The sequence below is a fragment of the Ambystoma mexicanum genome, chromosome 3p, assembly GCF_040938575.1.
Source record: "Ambystoma mexicanum isolate Mex_15411 chromosome 3p, UKY_AmexF1_1, whole genome shotgun sequence".
Lineage (NCBI taxonomy): Eukaryota > Metazoa > Chordata > Amphibia > Caudata > Ambystomatidae > Ambystoma > Ambystoma mexicanum.
Genome location: NC_090925.1, coordinates 810,735,616 through 810,750,695, shown reverse-complemented (window position 1 = coordinate 810,750,695; position 15,080 = coordinate 810,735,616). Strand labels below are relative to the sequence as shown.

General features: G+C 44.7%; 1 protein-coding gene across 1 annotated transcript in view; it reads left to right on the top strand.

Moving 5' to 3' along the window:
• The window catches only part of LOC138580922 (serine protease 27-like), a 241,614-nt gene that overhangs the window by 114,170 nt on the left and 112,364 nt on the right, over positions 1-15,080 (top strand). The gene's annotated exons all lie outside the window — the stretch shown is intronic.

Sequence of the window (15,080 nt, the reverse complement as noted above, 5' to 3'; positions counted from 1 at the left end):
TTCTACCTATGACCATGTAACCCTGTTCCATATCCTGCCTTGCAGATTGATGTACATCCTCTTAACATTGCCAATCTGGTTATTTTTTTATTTTTATTTTTTTAATTGTTTAATCAAAATAAGATTTTTACAATATATCTGTCACATTGCATTTAATGTCCTTATCTTAACATCTGAATATTCGTTCGTATCATCTGGGCTTGTCGTTTTGCTTCGGGCGTAGTCAGCTTGTTGCATCATTATTGACTTTGAATAGATCATTCACAATGAACTCTAATATTTTTGCTGTGATTATTTGACAGCTCGTTCTGTCACCCCCAATTAAGCCTACACCACCAGGTTTGCTCTTCCATCAGTAAGTTACCATGTAATTCGAGCGCAAAATAACTTTCTTATAGTGCATGTTGCTGGGCAGCTCGTCAGGAGATGACGAATGGTTTCTTGCATTGGAGGCATGGTGTTTTGGCAAAAACGACAATTTGCTGTTGCAGATAGTCCTCTTATATGCAAGATTTCAATAGTTGGCAAGAGATTTAACCGCGCTCTTAGGATTAGATTTCGTGCCTGTTTGTTTCGGAAATCTCTTTAAGAAGCTTTGTAACTCATTTAATTTCCTTGTGTTACCTGGCAGATGGGAGGTGAGTCTTAAAGTGGCGGCTGTTTTGGTCGTCTTCACCCAGTCTGCTTCCTTCAGTTTGCGCACAATTCTGCAAGGATTGAAGATGAGATCATCTTCATTGGCAGCAATGGTGTCCAGGAGCTGGATGTTTTCTTTTTGCCATGTTGTGAGCAATTCAGAGTTGCCTGTGTCCATCTCACGTTTTATCATATTGTAAAGCTCATTACCGTCTACCATTCTACATTTTCTGTAGAGCAATAAAGCGTTGCAGTTGACCGTGCATTGCATAGACTGTAGGCTCAACTCACGTTTTATCACTACACCTGAAGTTGAACTCGGCAGATTCAGCACTGCTTTCCAAAAGGACGCTTCCAATTTGGGCCAGATGTTTTTAGGGATGGTCGGCATGGCCTTGGCGCCGTATGTCATCGCAGGCACCACCTTCATTTTGTAAAAATTAATAGTTGGTTGTAAGGAGAATTTTCCAAACTTGCGATCGATTGTTTTGGCTTGTGCAGCTAGTTTCTTGCTCTTAGTGAACAACGTGGCTTGCATGTATAGTTCGCCTTTTGTACTGTCAAGATGTACTCCCAGGTATTTGAAGGACTGCACAGTCTCAATTTTTGAGCCTCCAAGGGACCATTTAAGTTTTTGAGTTTTCTTTTTCTTGCTCTGTATTATCAGTACCTTTGTTTTGCTCTTGTTAATTTCCAGGAAGTTTTTTCTTGCGTACTCTTGTAGACTATTGAGTTGACGTTGGAGGCCTATTGGTGTTTGGTCGAATAGGGTGAAATCATCCGCGTAAAGAAGTCGTTCTGTTATCGTATTTCCAATTTTTGGAGGAAAAGCGTGCGTAGTAGTTGTGTGCACCTGTAAGTCGCCTATGTAGGCTAGGAACAAGGCTGATGCTAAAGGGCATCCCTGCTTGACTCCTCGGGTAGTTGGAATTTTGTTGGACAGCTCACCATCACGGCTTAGACAAACTCTCATTGAGGTGTTATGATGCAAAGCTTGGATAGGTGCTAGAATGTCTTCAAGACAATTCCACCCTCTCAATTTCTTCCAGAGGTGGGATCTTTCAATGCGGTCAAATGCTTGCGTAAAGTCAATAAATACAACAAATAGCCGTTGGTTGAGTTGCAATGCTCTGCTTTTTAAAATGCTGAACGCTAAGATGTTACCCGCTGTTCCAGCGTTTTTTTTAAGCCTGATTGTAGCTGATCATTGCATTTGGCTGATGCCGGCCAGGATTGAAATTTCTTTAACAGAAGTGATCTGAAGACTTTGCTAATGCAGTCGAGCAAAGCTATAGGACGAAAGTTTGCAGGGTCCTTTATGTCTCCTTTTTTAATTATGGTCGCTGTGGTCCATGATTGAGGCACCAAACTTGACACTATACAGCGTTGAAAGATTTCGCTGATGAAATTGGCCCATTCGATGGGATGATCTTTAAGCTCGAAGTTGGTGATCCCGTCCGGGCCGGGAGCTTGTGAGTTTTTAATCTTTTTGATGATTTCTAAGATTTCTTCTTTGTCTGCTAAGTTGATCCGCTTTACTGGGTGAAGCTGGTCCTCCCCTACATATGTTGTTATAACAGATTTAAACACTTCTGCAAAGTGTGCTTCCCAGGTGGATTGTGAGATGTTGCTAGTTATTGTGTTTTCCACTGAGTGTTCAGCTGTTTTTAGTAAGGACCAGAAATCTCTTGCATTGTTCGTTATTAGTGCTTTGGTGATGTTTTCTGCATCTAGCTAGTAGAGGTTGTGTCGATGTGAATGCACCCAGGCTTTGTACTCAGACTTTAGGTTTCTTTGTGTCACAAGGCCGTCAGTAGTTGGTTGGATTTTGTTTGCAATCCTCATTGCTCTTCTAAACTCTTGTCTTCTGGCCACTAAATCGCTGTTATATGAGTGTTTTTTAGTGGCACTAGTGGTCTTCGTACCTGTTCTTATATGCGTATATGCCTTTAACAAAGGCTGGTAATCAACTAGTGTAGTATCTGTTGGCTGTACTTTGCCTTTGTATCTTTGTGTTAGCTCTTTGATTGCAGCTGTACTTAGTTTGAGTCGAGTGCCTGTGGCGTTGTTCTCAGTGTCCAAGGCTACTCCAATGGTCTTAACAGTTTGAATTGACCAGCTGGCCTCCAAGGGATTGTGGTCACTGGCTAAGGTACGGTGTACATTGAAGAAGGTGGTAATGCTTGGCAGTGGTTTGGAGACAAAGATGTAATCGATTGTTTCACTCGAATCCGCACGTTCCCAAGTGGGTATTCTATTAGGTTGATGGAACGCGCTGTCGAGGTTGTACAATTCACGCAAATGCATCAGGTCTAGCCAGGCTTTGCCTCGCTGTTCTGCTGCTGAAGACTGTTTTTTGTGTCCAGAGGTTTTTTGAGGGTTGCAAACTACATTTAAATCTCTGCATATCAGTAGGGAGGACGATAACAGATTAGTCAGTGCGTCGTCAATTACCTGTTCACACATTGTTATGAATCTGTTTTCCCCAATTCCAGCAGGGTTCCAGTATGCGTTGATGATGACTATAGTGTAATCTGTTTGTTTGGCATTGGTCATCTGTTTCCATGTGACAGTTACTGCCAAGAGGGATGAATTTGCAATCAAGGTAGTGTCAATGGAGAGGCCGCAACCTGTGCGGCAGGCGATTAAAAGACCAGACGTTGGCCGTCCTAGAAGGCCCTTTTCTGCTGGTGCCAAAATTATTTGGTATCCCTCTATGGTCGGGGGGCTTGTTAACCAAGTCTCTTGTAGACATATGATGTCATATTTGCCTAGATTGATTTCACCTGGAATTGTTAGGTGCGAATGCCCTCTTGTATTCCATGAACATAATTTCACTTCGTTGTGCAGGTGTTCTTTTTGAAATGTTGCTGTAGGGCTGAGATCACTATTGTCAGATTGCTATTTATTCCGATGTGTTGCAAGAGCCTTTGGTAACCAAGCCCAGATCCCTTGTTTATTTTCCGTGGGAGGGCTAATGCACCTTTCGTGGGGTTATTTTGCACTGTTTGTGAAATGCCTCTTTTTGTTTCACCGACTTTGATCGTTGAGTTTGATTCCCTGTCTGAGCATTGTTCACTTTTGCGAGTTGGCTTCTTGTGTTTTTCGATCTTCAAAATTTTGGTGTTGTTCAATCGTTGGTCCTCTGAGTTGTTGTCAGGTTCTGGGACTTTTCGTTGATCTTTTGCAGCATACTTCCTATCGTGGCTTTGAGCGAGATTGTTTCGCTCGTTTCTGTCATGCGTATTTGTACGCAAAATGTGGGAGTCATCAGTCCTACTTGTTCTTTGAGCTTTGCTGGTACTGAATCCCTGGCTACTTACTGTTTCAATGTTGAAACCGAGCCTGTAAATTTCATTCTCGCTATCATGAATTTGCCTATATATAGTTGAAGAAGCGATATATATCAGCGTTACAGCTTTACGCCTGTCATGCCATGGTTCCCCGATAAGAAGGTCGTCTGATTTGATGTGCTTCAGCTTATGGATCTGCTGTAATATCGCCAGCACTGTTCTTCTATTTAGTGTGAGTTCCTCCTTGTTGCTGTTTCTTTGTGCCATTTGTACTGTCCACTTTGCCTCTGTGCGCTTTGCACTTTGTCTTTTGTAGATGTCTGTTCTTGATCTGTAGCGGACTTTTTTCCCACTTAAATCCGCTTCTTCTTTGACCCTTGTTTGAGTGTTGTGTCTACTTCCTTGTGTGCCAACTTCATGCATGGTTTTTTTCTTTGGACTTGAGCAGTCTGCTTGAGACCCATGAGTTTTTATTTCTGGTGTGTTTTGTTGCTTGTCTCTTCGTCCATGTTCTTTCTTGCCCTTAATTATAAGATGTTGAGTATTTTTGGCGCTTCGACATTGCTCTTCGGTTTCCAGCTGTTTTCCTTGACTCTGCCTATGCACCTTCTTATTTGTTTGTTGCAGCCATTTGTATGATAGACGATTTTGTTTCTCTTCAAGCGTCTCGAAATCTCGTTTAGACTGCCTCTTGTTATTGTTTTCTTTATCTGCTGATGTGATGTCACTATCTGAGAACGATGCTGTCTTCTTGTGAGTTGAGCTAAATACAGTCGCAGAGTCATGCGCTACGTCATTGTCCGAATACACACTGATTTTCATTAGGTTTGCATCTTGTAGAAAGTCTGCTGTTTATTTAGGTGAAACCAGTGTAGGCTGTTTAGTGTCAAAGTGAGTAATTTTAGTGGTTTTAGTGTCAGAGGTTGTGCTGTTAAATATGGTACTGGTTTGTCGAGCTTGCGTTTGTTTGTTACTCGGTTTTGTTCTCTGATCAAGGTTCTCAGGAGGCACGTTGTTCGTACATGGCAGAGGTCCTTTGTTCTTTGCATTGGCTTTGTCAAAGATAAAGTACGCTGCTTCAGGGGCCTCGCTGCTAGCCTTAGTAGTTCTGGTTGTTTTATCCACGACGAGTACCACCGTAGAGGTGTCTTGTTTGGCGACTGTGATGCCTGTAGATTCTACTTCAATTCCTGAGTTCTTTGCATTTTGGTCCATAGTGGATTTTGTAGTAAGGTCCGTGGTTAAGTCAATGATGGCGGTTGTTTGTGAACCTGAGTTTCTAGTAGCTGCGCTGGTGGCTAACTTACAGTCATGTCCTGGTTTCGCGGATAATTTTGTGATGATTCTTTCAATTAGGCTGTTCGCCAAATTATCCAATTTTTAATCATGTGCATTATGCTCATTTTTTGCTGCAATAAATGCTTCAAGGTATGTGACTTTCGTCAGGATCGTGGCTATCATAGTTTGTTGATCTTTTGTGGTCTTGTTAAGCGTTTCATAAAGTTTGCAGAATGGATTTAAGGCAATCGTGATGGCAGACATAACACTCAACAGGTCTGGTTTTTTTTATGGAGTTTCCGAAATAGTCGGCCTAGAGTATGACGCATGGCCTTCTCCTGTGGCCTGATGAAGGTCACTGGATCTTCGTGTTGGCGTTTGACATAAGTTGATTGTACTGTTTGGCGTATAAGTGGGATTAAGGCCAGATTGCTGGATGGAATTTCTCCTTTTATGTAGCATTTTCGCCTGTTCTTTATCTGTGTCCTCTCGGGGAGCATCGGTCAAGGGTTTAATGAAGTTAGATGGTTTCAGAAAACTTCGTTCCACTTTACGCCGCTGTGTTGGGGACGTCAGGTCACTGTGTGCAACTTCCTGAGCACAGGATTTGTCCTTGTGTTGTTTGTCATATGGTAGCGAAGGTTTATCTTGCTGTGAGGAGCTCAGTTCTGTGGTGCTGTTAGTCAGCCGGCTTTCCTCTAAGACTGGGCCTGGGATGATTACATCTTCCGTTGAGTCTTGCCGCCCCTCTTTAAAGCTTTCCTTGTTGAGGACAGTGGTGGTTTTATTGTTTTCTACTGAGTTTAGTGCGCTCTCACTTTGCAGCGGACAAGGGCTAATTTCCTCGATGGTTACAATATCTGATTTTTCAGCAGAGGAAGAAACTGCAAGTACTTTTGCCGGAGTCGGACACGACGCCACCAGGGGGGATTTTTGCAGAACAGCCATCAAGCCCTGCTTGGCAGATCTTTCGTCGTCTATTTTACGGTATTTGGAGCATGATAAATTTTCCTTGACAGCAGCGAGCATTTCATCGTCAGAGATTTCTTTGAAAACTTTGTTTTTTGTTGTTAGATGTGTTTTGAAGAAGTCAGTTAAGATCCGCATTGTGTTTGGTTTGGTTTGTGCTGCATGACTTGATGCAGCTGTCCACCTGACATTTTTTCTTGTTTGTGAGGCTGATCATTTTTGGCCGCTGTTTTTGTTTTGGCAGAGGCCATGTTTTTTCTTGTTGGATTTTCTCGCTCTTGTTGCCTGCCCGCTGTTTTGTCTCGGTCTCTTTTTGGAGTTAGGCATTGTAGAGCCCTCTAAAGGTATTGGATCTGTCACTGATAGAGCGGGTACAATGCAATTGTTTAGCTCTTCTAGACTTTCTGCTGCGGCGTGGATCTGTGCCGTTATACTTTGCACTGAGGATTGCTCCGCCCCCTCCATTCCAGGAGCTAACTTCTCTCCGACTACAGGTGCACTCAAGCTTGCATAATTCTGTGCCAGGGACTCACCCACAACTGAACCCCCGTCTTCGGAGGGGGAGCCACCTGAGCTCTGCTCCCGGACCCTCTGTGGCCGCCCGCCATCCGGCTCGACGCCTACTGCTTTGTCATGCTCTGCCCTCCCTCCGGCCGGCGTGAGCGAGACGATTGCTGAGGCGATGTGTCGCGGCGGCTGGGGCTCCACAACGGTGTCTCTGCTATGGGGTGGCAGATGAGTGCTGCATGCAAGTGTCCTCGCCCGCACTTCAGATCCTCCAGGTAAATGGAGAGGACACAACGAGGGGCCTAAGTTAGTGTGTGGGACAACGTTCAAGTCTGCCAATTTCTCATTGACATTCAACTGGTTGATGGTACATGCTGTTTTGCTGCTGGTTGCAGCACTACACTTGTGGCTTGTTATAGAAATGTTCCTGCCATTCGCGGCAGTGGAGGCGCTTTTACCTCCATCGTTTTTAGGGCGTGAGCTTCTAAGGCAGCGCCCATCCTCTTCTTCTAGCCCCGCATTGTCTGCCAAAGTTCTAAGTTGTTGTTTAGCTGCCATTGTTTCAAATCTAGTGGGCTAATGCAGTTGTTACACAAATGTCAGGCAGTTTACGTGTGTTATTTTTACTCTCACCACTTACCGTAATGACTTGCGTGTCTTTAGATGGGCGGAGTAGGTGTTGCCATGCAGTAGTTTATGAGGCGATCTCCTTCGCCCTCCGTCACTCGGTGGTCTTCACTGAACCATCTGTTACTCTGCAATCAGAGCGGGATGTGGACTGCTCGCAATGTGTTGCTTAGCGCTCCCCAGCGAACACAGCAAACACACTCTGCTCACTCCGCCTCGGCTTCGCTAAGGGGTGAGGTTTTTGTATCTCCGCCTGGTGATTCGAAGGCCAGTGAAAGCAGACTCCCGTCTGTGGCTTCACGGCTCAGCACGGCACGGCAGCAATTCCCAGGTTCAAATGAAGTGGTGAGAAGCAAACACACTCTGCTCACTCCGCCACCTCGATTTTAGTTCTGGTTCTGGTTATGTACTGTCTACATCCTGTATATTAATGTAAATACTTCTGCCTGTAACTGAATGTAAATTCTCTTGCCTGTAACTTAATGTAAAATACTTTTGTCTGTAACAAAGTAATGCGCCCGGTTGCCCTCGGGCCTGGTGCGCTATACAAATAAACAAAATACAAATACAAAAAACATAAATACACTATTCTTAGAGAGGCACAGCTACACCCTACTGATGAGGTTCAACCAGACCAAAACACGTGTCTGGGGTTGCTGTTGGTACTCTTGTTCAGAGGAGAATTTCCTAGCATTTCGGTGCTGGACTGCCCCAGGGCAGGACAAAGACTGATATGTTTGGTATATTTCTTCTCTGTGAAAGATAGTGAGCTAAAGACTCTGGATAAGGCTCTTATAACCAGGACTCATGTCTGGCAGAGAGTCTCCCAGGACCCCCCTTGTTATCTGCATATTTCAAGTAACTTTGGGTCTCATCCTAAGTTACTAGGGGAATCCAGATGTGGACCCCTTGCTCACTATTCTTAGAGAGGCACAGCTACACCCTACTGATGAGGTTCAACCAGACTGAAACACGTGTCTGGGGTTGCTGTTGGTGCTCTTGTTCAGAGGATAATTGCCTAGAAGTTCGGTGCTGGACTGCCCCAGGGCAGGACAAAGATTGATATGTTTGGGATATTTCTTCTCTGTGAAAGATAGTGAGCTAAAGACTCTCGGTAAGGCTCTTGTAACTAGGACTCATGTCTGGCAGAGAGTCTCCCAGGACCCCCTTGTTATCTGCATATTTCAAGTAACTTTGGGTCTGACCCTAAGTTACTAGGGGAATCCAGACGTGTGCCCCTTGCTCACTATTCTTAGAGAGGCACAGCTACACCCTACTGATGAGGTTCAACCAGACCGAAACACGTACTCTTTTGGTACTCTTGTTCAGAGGAGAATTGCCTAGCATTTCGGTGCTGGACTGCCCCAGGGCAGGACAAAGACGAATATGTTTGGGATATTTCTTCTCTGTGAAAGATAGTGAGCTAAAGACTCTGGGTAAGGCTCTTGTAACCAGGACTCGTGTCTGGCAGAGAGTCCGCCAGGATCCCCCCTTGTTATCTGCATATTTCAAGTAACTTTGGGTCTCATCCTAAATTACTAGGGGAATCCAAACACGGACCCCTTGCTCACTATTCTTAGTGAGGCACAGCTACACCCTACAGATGAGGTTCAACCAGACCGAAACACATGTCTGGGGTTGCTGTTGGTACTCTTGTTCAGAGGAGAATTGCCTAGCATTTCAGTGCTGGACTGCCCCAGGGCAGGACAAAGACTGATATGTTTGGGATATTTCTTCTCTGTGAAAGATAGTGAGCTAAAGACTCTGGTTAAGGCTCTTGTAACCAGGACTCATGTCTGGCAGAGAGTCTCTTAGGACCCCCCCCTTGTTATCTGCATATTTCAAGAAACTTTGGGTCTCATCCTAAGTTACTAGGGGAATCCAGACGTGGACCCTTTGCTCACTATTCTTAGAGAGGCACAGCTACACCCTACTGATGAGGTTCAACTAGACCGAAACACGTGTCTGGGGTTGCTGTTGGTACTCTTGTTCAGAGGAGAATTGCCTAGCATTTCAGTGCTGGACTGCCTCAGGGCAGGAAAAAGACTGATATGTTTGGGATATTTCTTCTCTGTGAAAGATAGTGAGCTAAAGACTCTGGGTAAGGCTCTTGTAACCAGGACTCATGTCCGTTAGAGAGTCTCTCAGGACCCCCCTTGTTATCTTCTTAAAATATGCTTGCCTGAGGCCTGCAACATATGGTCCACTCTCTTCTGTCTACCAACCCTTCCACCCAAATGGCCTACATAAGAAGAAAGATCAAGTAATGGGCTAAACGATACCAGCAACATGCAAGAAGGCAAACCTCACAGAAGACACCACAGTAATGTAAGATATATTTGATGATTTGACCAAGATCACTGTATCGTCTGCTGGCAAATCAGGATACAAACATGAACGCTGTTGTTCCATAGTCTTGAATTTGGATATTTTGTCACCTCTTGGACTAACAGTTTATGCCATCATTGGAGGTGATTGTATAGGTTTTACAGCCCCCGATCTGAACAAACCAATCTATAGACCATGACCATACGGAATATATGCTAGTTTTTATTGCAACCCCTATCTGGTACAGGTACATTGCTGATAATAGTAGATGTTGTTCTGCAAAACCAAGTACATATGCAGGCAGGTTTAGAAACTTCAGACATAGGAAAGGCTCAGGCAGCCTTGCTGGAATGTGATATTCTAATTTTGCATATGAACGCATATCTCTGCAATGGGTGCTTCACACGCTGCGCTAAGTTCTGAACCATTGTGGCACTCAATTTATCAATATGCATTTCACCATTGTCTATTGCACATAATCAACATAACTCCCACAGGAAGGAAAGAATGCTACAGAGTTGTGCCATAAGGAACACACAAACTATGTATACCACAGCGAACACAGAAGGCAATACATGATTAATTGATCAAGGCTGAATGCACTTGCCAAAACAGAAAGGCAATGGGTTTAGAGCCTCATCAGCACCCCATAAACGTGTGCTATTTAATACTGGTGAACAATGGAATCTTACTTCTTCAGATCAGCTAGCCTTGTGGGGCCCCCTCCAAAGTGGGGGCCCTGGGCAAGTGCCCCTTTTGCCCTCCCATAAAAACGTCTCTGCTTGGAACCGGCCTCTTGTAGTGCAGAGAGCTAAATGCATACAGCATTGTGCTCTGGCTGCTGGAATTTCTGTGCCTATGAATGTTCTGGAAGCACTCATGGCACGGGATGAGAGAGCACACATAACAGCTCTCCATCATTGCCTCTCTCCCCAGCTTAATCATGGGCTGCTGATATCACACATTGTTAGACACGTGGACTGAATCACCTAGATATGCATTCACATGTTCTAAAGATAAACCAAAATTGTACGCACTGTTGGTCCACAATATGCTTGGTACCTTTGCTAAATCTTGCTCAGGAAATGGTGCTGGCACCTTTTTCAGTAGGGGCACTCCTTGTGGTACTTCCCTGTAATGAATTCTCACCCAATAGGTCATGCTCATAAACAACACTGTCTCAAGGTTTAAATAGTCATCTTGGAACAATTCTTCATCTGCCAAGTGAAGCAGTCTGTGCCCCTTTCCCACTGCAATCACTGCCCTCTGTGTCAATCCTGTGTCATCAGTCTCATGTAGTACTGTCCTTTCTTGTCTCACTATGACTGTCTCTATTTCCACTGGAAATACCTGTCCTTCATCCTCGTCTAATGGAGTCTCTGGAATGAACAAAAACTCAGTGGACAAACAGAGCAGTTTTTCCTGTATCCCTGGAAGCCATGCTTATAGCACTTCCCCTCCATATTGAAATATCTCGTTGTCCACAGGTACCCCCCTCTGTATGGTCTGACCGCAAAAGGGATACATTAATTCTTGTGCGTTCATGTAGTAAATTCCTGGGGTAGAACACACTATTCCTTGCTCAGTGAATGAAATGGTCATGTTACATCTGCTCATCATTTCCCTTCCCATTATGTTGACTGGTGTCTGTTGGGAATATAACAGTGGCATGGTAAGGTTGTGTTCCCCTATAGAAATTGGAAGTTCATTAGTGAAAGGAACCAAATCCATAGCCCCAGAAAATCTTTGCACATTCATGGCAATGCCTGAAATAGGGTATCTCCCCTCTCTAATACAGCATCTGGTCACCCCAGTATCCATGAGAAAATAGAAAGTCTTGTCACCTATGGGTACCCCTACACATGGTTCCTCGATCAGGTTGGGTGCAACCAATAGGATTGAACACATCAAGTCAGTCTGTGGAGTGTCCTATTGTGGATATAAAGTCATCCCTGTTCCCGTGGTGGGGTTGCCCCCCACCATAGTTGCTCCCCCTAGTCTCTGTATGGGAGTTTGCATTGTGGAGTCTGCGTGTCGTGTGGCGACAGCATTCTGCTGCACTGGTGCATACTGTGCTGTTTGCGGTGGTGGCAGCTGTGTGTATCCCTGTGCTTGTGATGTGCACCCAATGGGCTGTTGTGGTTGTACTGGGGCATGTTGCATGGGCGCCATTTGTGGTGCATATGTCTGCCCCCGGGTGTGATTTTGGTCATAATAGTCAGGCTGCTTGGTCTAGTATGTGGGTTGATATGTCGCCCCCCCCATTCCGTGGCACTCCACCTCGGTTTCTACACATTTGTGATATGTGGCCCATTCTCCTGCATGTCCAGCAATGTAGTGGACCTCCCATGTGTCTAGGCTGTCTTCTGTTAAACCCATCCCCACTCTGCTGTGCTGGATACCCAGCTCCTATGCTCCTGGGCACCCCTCCTCTTCCCCATGGCCAATAATGTGCACCTTCTCTTCACGCAAAGCTTCCCCCTGCCACCTGCTTTGGATTCTGCATGTTCTGAGTCAATATTCCCTCTCCGCTCGTCAACATTGCCCCTTCCATTGTATACTTCGACAGTTTTCTCTGAACTAACTTCGCTTCCTCCTGCTTTCTTTCCTCGCATTTCTTCCTTTCATTGTCCTACATTAACCGGAAATAGCACACTATAGTCAGTTGAATTTCTGACCATGGCTTCGCTTCCATACCCACTAATTACTTCAATTGCTTCTGTACCTGCTGTGGTAGCCCTTGGATTAGTATGTGGTAAAATAAACCTGCTGTTTTATCACATGGTGCCCTCATCTCAAGATGCCAATGTTCTTGGATCTCCTGAATATACTGAAGTGGGTCTACATACTCACGAATTCTGTGTGCCATAATCACGCTTGTGTCAGATGAGCTGTGTTCTGTACTCTCACTCCAGGATACCCTGCCTGTTTCCGGACATCATCAGCTACCTCCGCAAGAATGGTTGAGAGTAAGCTCTTTATGTCATCCACTGCCAATCTCGTCCCTGCCATCAGCCTTTCTAATTGATATATCCATTTCTCCACACCTGCAGGGGTAACTTATACCTCGGATTGTCTTTGTCCATCTGTTGCCACAGCATATATTGTGGTAGTCGTCTGCCCTTTTCTAGCAATGGAAACTTTGTCAGCCCCACACCTCTGTCATATTGCAGTGTATCATTTGTGGTCATAAATGCTTGAGTCATGCTGATTTTATTTCGTCCTGCTAATGCTCTAAACCTCTGCGCATATGGAGTAAGTTTGTCTGTGCTACCCTTAGAACGTTCAATGCGTTCTTTGGGTTCTAGCCTTCCCGTTTCAATATCCTCTTCTTCGTCCCAGTGTCTCCCGCTCTGGGCTTACTTTCTTGGAGGGGCGGCACAGCCTCCTCCCACTGTCATCATCCCTTTCCCCTAGGTCTTCGTCTGACTCCATGGTACCATGCTGTCATCACTCTCCTCACCCCCTTTGTCTTCGAAGTTAAGCCTCCTCAACATGTGTTTCCCTTGTCTGTTCCCCAATGTTCTGTCTAGTGAATAGTTCTCGCCCCTCAGTGGGGACTCTGCTATACTCCTGCTTGCTTTACGGGCATAAGCACTATCCCTCCCGCTCCTATACATTCTGCCTATTCTTCTCTGTATTCCCTCTTCTTACTCATCATTTAGATGCTTCGGTCCTGTCATAATGTCCTCTACCTCCTTAAGTCATCTCTCTCTACTTCTCTCTATTTTCCGTTCCCGTCTTCTGTCTGTCCTCTTCCTCCCTGTGACAGCGTTCCTTAACAAGTCTTTAAATTTCCATTTTCCTCTTCTCTCTCTTCACTTACAAATGTCTCTCTTTTTCTTCCCCAACATTTCTCATTGCCTTCTCCTCTTTTTCCTTCTGTCCTCTTTTCTCTCTGTCAGCTCTCTGTTTCTTCTACTTCCTCTGCATCCTTTCTCAATCGTTCCTGTTCTTCCCTCGCTGCTTCCTCTCTTCTCTTCACCTCCTCAATTATCTGTCCTCTTCATCTTTCTTTTTTTGTTTCTTGTCTTCCTCCTCAATGTTTTTATGCTCTACCATTGACCTCCTGTCCAGTTTAAGCAGTATTTGTCCTCCCACCCACACATTTGGTGGAACTGTCACCTCCCTATCCCCACTGTGTCCCTGAGCCACTTTGTTGCCCCCCGTCAACTTTGCTTGCAGATTGCTGCGCTCTTTGTGTTAACCAATCTGAGTCACTGTCTTCTTATTCTCCAGCTTTGCACCACTAGATGTGTCTTTGCTACTATATGCAGAAGGTGCATCAACAGGGTTAGTGTATCCTGCCGCTGCTTTTAATTCCTTCAAGGGGTAAAATCCCAGGCTTTCTGTTGGAGGGTCTGTAGTTTGAGGGGGGAAGAGGAGCCATGGGCGTTTTGCCCCTGACATCATGCTGGCTAAGCATCCACTCTTTCTTGGGTGGGCGCTCTTCCTTTTCCTCAAACTTTTTCCACAGTTCCAGTATAGCTAATCGATAACTCAGTTCTTTCCATTTATAGGGATCATGTAAATACGTGATCATGTGTTGCAGCAGAGATTTGGAAAAACTGCCTTCCTGGGGCCATGGCTTCACCATTTTGCCCTCTGTGTCGCGGATGCATTTTGCGCTATACCTGCATATTTTGTACTGATACAGCAGAAGAAACTTGCACAAATGCCTAATGCTTGTATCCCCCATTGTGACACGTCACTTTCTGGCTGCCGATACTAACATGACCTTTTTTTTTTTACACCTCTCACGATTTTCATATCAACTGTCACTATGATCGTCAATTCTTAATCAATTTCTCCAAAGCCACAGCACTTCTGAATTTACTCCAACAGCCTCTCCGGTTTCAACAAAACTGAGATGAGCATGCTTTGTGCACCAGCCTGCCCTCAATGGCCAAACCAATATTCTTGAACGTGCTCCTTGAGGCCAACCCGAATGGTCCAACACTCCTTTACAACTTCAACATCACTTTGTCAAGTTAAAAACCATAATCTTTTCCATGTTTATCTCTTTTTTGCCAAGTATTCTGTGCCCCCCTATGGGCCTTCACCTTCGCATCAGCGTTTAATGTTCTAGTAACAACATTTTGTGCAACGTCTCCAGCCATAAGTCAATATCCAAATACTTCAAGTGCACTCTCAAACCCCACAATATGGCAAAACACAACACAAATAACCCACACCTGTCATCCTGCTTTTCAAATCACAGGGGATACCAAAAAACTGTGGTCTTTCTTCTACACCAGAGCATAGAAATGCCTCCATAAAGATAAGCTAAGAAACCACCTTCCACAACATAAGCTAGCGTCTACGCACAGGTATACTTCTCTTCATCCGTAAACTAAGCTGTCCACCTAGAAACAGGTATCCATAAATAAATTAAATCATCTGTAAACTAAGCTATCCACCTAGAAACAGGTATCCATAAAT